The following is a 6,210-nucleotide window of genomic DNA, read 5'->3' as shown; positions in this document are numbered from 1 at the left end:
TTGCAGAATGTTTATCAAAAGAAAAAAACAAGTAGCAGCACATCTTATAGACACATTCCCCGGATGTCGAGTAAAACATTTATTAAGTAATGTCTAAATTGAAGATTAAAATAAGTGTTTTTGAAATGTTTTGACCGAGCAGTATTATTTTTACTCACTGAATTAAAAGCATAAAAAGCAAACATTAATTCATCAGTATCTGTTTCGAAATTAAAGGCAAAATTGTTGAAAGAATTGTTAAACACTTTGTTTAATTTTTGGATGGTTACCCCTCCCCAAGTAATACACAACACCGTTCTTTGTAATAAAAGGAGGCACGAGATAATTTTATGAACAATTTAAACCACGTAATCCATCTGTGATATCGACACTGTAAATTAAAATATAGTATAAGTCTATTCCACTAAAGATAATATTTACAAGTCAACAAAATTAAAGTTATTAAGAAAACGGAGAGTTTATTTTGGGAATATAGTGTATTGCATTTAAAAAACGGACGAGGGCTACATATAAGATAATCCCTATTTCGTCCGTGCATTATCAACGTCCCCTGCATGCGTAGTCTATCCGGCCATCAGCGATATGGGTGTCATGAGAGTCAGTACTTTAGTTCTTCAAGTGTCATTTTGGATAGTGTACAATAGAATTGCATTGTTGTCTTTGAATTGGCATTACGAGCAGACAGTTCTTCGCTAACTAGAAACATACCGCATTACCTGTACGTTCCGTTTATTTGCCGGTATCGAAGACTAAACAATCAGCTCATCTGCTGTAGAAGAAAACATGCACGTACCCTGAATAAATTCCTCATACTACAACGTGTACCTTTGCCAGATAATTATCATGTTTTTCTAATGGATTCCTGTTAGTGCCATGCGATACATAACTGCATGCCGAATTATTATCATTATTAATATCATTACCATCATCATAATTATTATTATCGTTAACATTATCTATATTATTATTATTATTATTATTATTAGTAGTAGTAGTAGTAGTAGTAGTAGTAGCAGTAGTAGTAGTAGTAGTAGTAGTAGTAGTAGTAGTAGCAGCAGCAGCAGTAGTAGTAGTAGTAGTAGTAGTAGTAGTAGTAGTAGTAGTAGTAGTAGTAGTAGTAGTAGTAGTATGTCTCATTTAAGCCAATCAAATTTTAATGTTAATCTCCGCATGTTTACCGAATCTCAACATTTTTTTTTTAAATTTAATTAATGATGTTCTTTCTCAAGACCCAATGATTGTTCTACATAGGTGTATGAATAAATCCATGTTTAATTTTCGCATTTTGTTATGTTTATGTTCATAAACATTATTTATCAATTTTGTAACAAGTGTCGTTTGTAGAACACAGACTTTAATTGCATAATTTCTGTAAATATTAAAAATAGTTTTATTTAAAGTCCCCCTATAAATATTATTCTCCAGAATCCAACTTTTAAATAAATATTGTTTTTAAAATATTGATTTAAAAGGGGTAAACACATAACTTTGAGGTCGTAGGAGTTGAGTTAGGAAATGGCTTGCATTGGTTATACTTGTCGTTGTCATTGATTTAAAGCATATCTTGTAATGATTATCAAAATCACATGACGTCGTTCAAACAGCAAAAACAACAACGTTATAAAATGGAGATTTAATAAAGTATTTAGCAATACTTTTTAAACACAAATATATATCCGAAAGCCATCTATTTTTCCAAAGGTAGTTGTAATGCTCTCGTCTGTTCGGCAAGGAAGATTTGGGGAAATGTATTGTGCAACTGTGCTAGTCGCACGTTTACGAGGCCACTTGATAATTAAATCATTTCCCCATCTCAACTCCTATGACAACATAACAACACAAAATGATTCATAATAGTGAATGTTCTTTACTCTGTAAAACCCGCCGTCTCGTAGAAAAGGTACGCAATCAATATAGAGCATACGGGACGGAAGCCTAGGAAACGTAACTTATTACTCAGATGCAAAACTATAAAGCTTAAAAGACGTTACCTTCTAATTAAAGGCATACATATGAAGCCTGGAAAATATTACCTTGATTTGAGACACACATATTAAGTGTAAGCGACGTTATATCTTAATTAAAGCATAATGTGACTCCTAATCGATGTAAGTTGTTAGTTGAAGACACAGGTATGAAACCTAAGAGTCGTTACTGATTGATTAAGTACATAGATATAAAAGAAACGTACGTGAAGATTAGGATACGTTGCTTGTTGATTAAAGACACAAATATATAGCTTAAGAAACAATACCAGTTGATCAAAGACACTAATGTGAAATTATCTGTTGATTAAGGCACAATTATAATGCCAAATAAATGTTACCTACTGAAATAAGACACACAAATGAAGCCTAAGAGACGTTACATGTTGAATAAAGTTACAAATACGAAACCTTAGCAACGCTACCTGATTTGAAATCATTTTTTTTAAATATGACAACGAACGTGCTTTCCGATGTGATCGCAATAAAGCTATTCCTAGTTTCTATCACACGGATACGTGTCTGATATGATATACATGAAAGGAGGTTGAAACCGACAACAATGCATTTTATAACGATTTGGTTCATAATATTACTGTATAATGTTTAAGCAGTTATTCATATTGACTATTAACCCAATCGTTAAACAATTGTTGTTACAACACATTTTATACATTGTAATTATTGTTTATTTTTTATATATAAATAAACGGGTTGTCATTAACTAGTAATATCAACAAGACACAATATATGTGTGTTATGCATACGCATACTGTTAAACTGGTATCTTCCAAAGCTAAAAATGTGACTGCTGTATCTGGACAACAATGTAGGATATTATTTTTTAAAGAAAGACGCTATTCCGGATTATGAATTGAGGTAACAATCACCATGGTATTTCCCAGTCATTCCAAACAGCCAAGCATACGTTATACAATATTTTGGACTTTGTTGCTGAACATATTAGTCAGTTTTATAAAGCCTTTGCAACAAACATTTGACAGTATATGTTTACTATTGCAATAGCTATTAAGATGTACAAACATACCTCCTCTTCAATGAGAAATTGCCATAGAAACACTATTTATTTGCTTAGATTTATTATTGAAGTCAAGTACCTGTTGAACACGTGTTGCCAAATTAATGCTTTAAACAATGTCCTAACAAGCAAACTAGGTTACATTTCGAAGAACAAATGCACACTCCTTGTGTAATGCCATTGAGGCAAAGTATATTTTAATAACGGGTTCATCTATATTACCTTTAACATCAGAAACCATTAATTGCAATTTACAAAATTTATCTCACACAAATGCTCAAATATTGTACTAAAAACTCTTGTACTCAAATGAAAAAGGTTTTGAAAAAATAAAAAATAAATATCTGTATATAAAGTTTATATGTTTTCTCCTAAAGCTACAACAACTCATTTTTCTACTTAATATTAACTTAAAAACTCCTCGATCAACTTTAACGATCATCAAAGCAGGCCTAAAAATTAATGCATAAACATACAGGACAGGGCAACCATTTAAAGCTATAAAAAACTGTATTTGTATCAAGGTTATTCCAAACCTATTTGCCATTATAAAATTTATCAGTCTCAAAACCAATATAATATCATTTTGAAGCCAAACTACAGAAGACATGTTTGCAAGTGTATTATCAAGGTAAACACGACTTTAGTCATTTATAAACCTGCAAGAGAATAGTTTCGTTTTTTGTTTTATTATTATGGATTGTTTTTCCGACAAAGTTGTTATATTTTGTTTATCTCAAAGAAGTGAAATTATAAATAATATGTTCTGGTTTGGGTTTATATAAACAGTATTTTGTGTTGTTTTCTGCCAGGAAGTTTTGTTTTGGTAAATGAACAAAACACTAAACACATATAATTAATTTTGTAACAAAATATACCTCTTCGAGGAAATACCTTCATTTTTTTTTAAATTATTAATACCATATGCCGATGAGATGTTTACGAACTATAAGAAAACAACCAAAACAACAACATAATTTAATTACAAAACAGCATCTTTTTTGTTTCAATAGAGGACCTGTTTTATTTACTCAGCTCTTGCTTTCTCGCTTTTCTCAAGTTTGTATTCGATATTGCTATATAATATGTGTTTACAACTGATAGAAATACCTTTGATATCGTACGTTCGAAAAAACAAAACAATCGAGTGTATTACAATTACATGTGAGTTGAATAATTTTGAAAGTATTTAAAAATATGTGTAAGGAGATTGCTTTCACCGAGTGGACACAAAATATGTTATATTTAATGAGTTGCTTTATTTCACATATGTTGTCATACCTTCATTTTCAGGGAAAGATGTTCATAGCAGACGTATTATTTTATATCAGAAGCACATTTTGTAATGACTTTTTATATTATATGTTTTTTCATTGACCAATACAAGGCGTTATTCCTATTGTTAATCGTATTTGTGTGTGACGTTTGAATTCGTGAATGTGTACGTTTGTGTTTACAGGTCAGTGTCCTAGATAAGGGTTATGTTTGAATGTTTGACTGGACTTGGGTCTGTTGGCTTTGTTGTAGCATTGCTTCTTTTGCCCTTTTTATAGTCACATGACACGGTTTTAAACATAACAGATCAGTAGTGTTAATTTAACTTTATAAAACGAGTATTATTACAAAGTCACATTTGCAAACAACAACACTTAAACGTTATTACTGTGACTTTGTTTCGAATTGCAACCATATCGACATCGGTAGGTTATGGCTCGTTTAAGGAATGTATTGCGTGATTGATGCCATTATACGTGTTAAAATGAAGTTTGGCTGGTCAAAATATGCATCGCGACCCGAGGATGTTGCATTAATCGGAAAATATTCGCAACTGCCTAAATTAACTTGTCGTCGATTGTCCGTTTATGTGTGGATTGATTCGTGTGACCATTAACCACCTTTTTGAGTATATTGTGAATACAATCAATGTACTCTGGCAGGTGAGATGTCGCCATTATCTGGGTCCACGTATTGCACAAGTTGCCGACATAGGCTGTTGTTCTCCTTTTTTGTACCATTAAGCCGTTATTGATAAAAAAAATGTTGTATGGGTAAATATTGGTTCAGATATGTCCATGCAATATTTACCACCATGTATGAACCACTTCCAGTTTAGAAAGTTCAAACCGTTCTGATTTCTTAAAGTCTGAGAGTTAGAATTGGCATGTACACGACACAAATATGTCATGGTTATCACATATTCACAATGCTTATTTTCATTTCTCGTTTTATATGTAAGTCACTTTATACCAACACCTAGTTTTCATATTACTATTAATCGTGAAAAAAATATTTGTTTTTCTGTAGGCCGTAATGTAATTGGTGTAAATTATATTCACATCATTGATACTAAGTACCTTTTTTGTTAATGGTAAGCGCTGCGTGACTTTAGTCTGATTAACGTTGTAGTTCGATTTGTGATCATGAGCGGGCTAAAATTTCTAAACAATTAACACTGTCATAATGTTATTTCAATCTTTTAAACACTAAAACATATTTGTATTCAATGAAAAAAATCTCTAATATCAATCGGAAATCATGCAATAGAAATAAAAGTGTTATCAAACATTCCATATAACATCTATTAACAGATGATCAAATTAAAGGGATATTATCATTCATAGTACGAGTTATACACTATGTATGCTTCATGGTCGCTAAAGAGATTCTAACATATCACATTGTATCCAGTGAATCAATTCCCATGATATTTGTATCATGATATTAAACTTATTGGTTCCCTCATAAAACGAGCCAAATCAATATAATCTTTCAGAAAACTAAGTTTTTACTTGCAGTTAGACTAGGCTAGAAAGGCGTTTAAACGTTAACGTTGAGGTATTGAGAAAATTTAGAAATGGCTTATGCGCTGGCGTGTTCCCGTATGTTATTGTGTCTTAATGACCTTTTTAACCAATAGCAGTGTATGCCATTTTATTTTATCTCAATGACATTTTTAACCAATAGCAGTGTATGCCATTTTATTTTATCTCAATGACATTTTTAACCAATAGCAGTGTATGCCATTTTATTTTATCTCAATGACATTTTTAACCAATAGCAGTGTATGCCATTTTATTTTATCTCAATGACATTTTTAACCAATAGCAGTGTATGCCATTTTATTTTATCTCAATGACATTTTTAACCAAATTTACCTGTTTATGTACCCACTTTACGCTACCGGTT

Source organism: Mya arenaria, chromosome 16 (genome assembly GCF_026914265.1).
Source record: "Mya arenaria isolate MELC-2E11 chromosome 16, ASM2691426v1".
NCBI lineage: Eukaryota > Metazoa > Mollusca > Bivalvia > Myida > Myidae > Mya > Mya arenaria.
The sequence above is the reverse complement of the archived record's forward strand: the minus strand, read 5'-3'. Positions refer to the sequence as shown.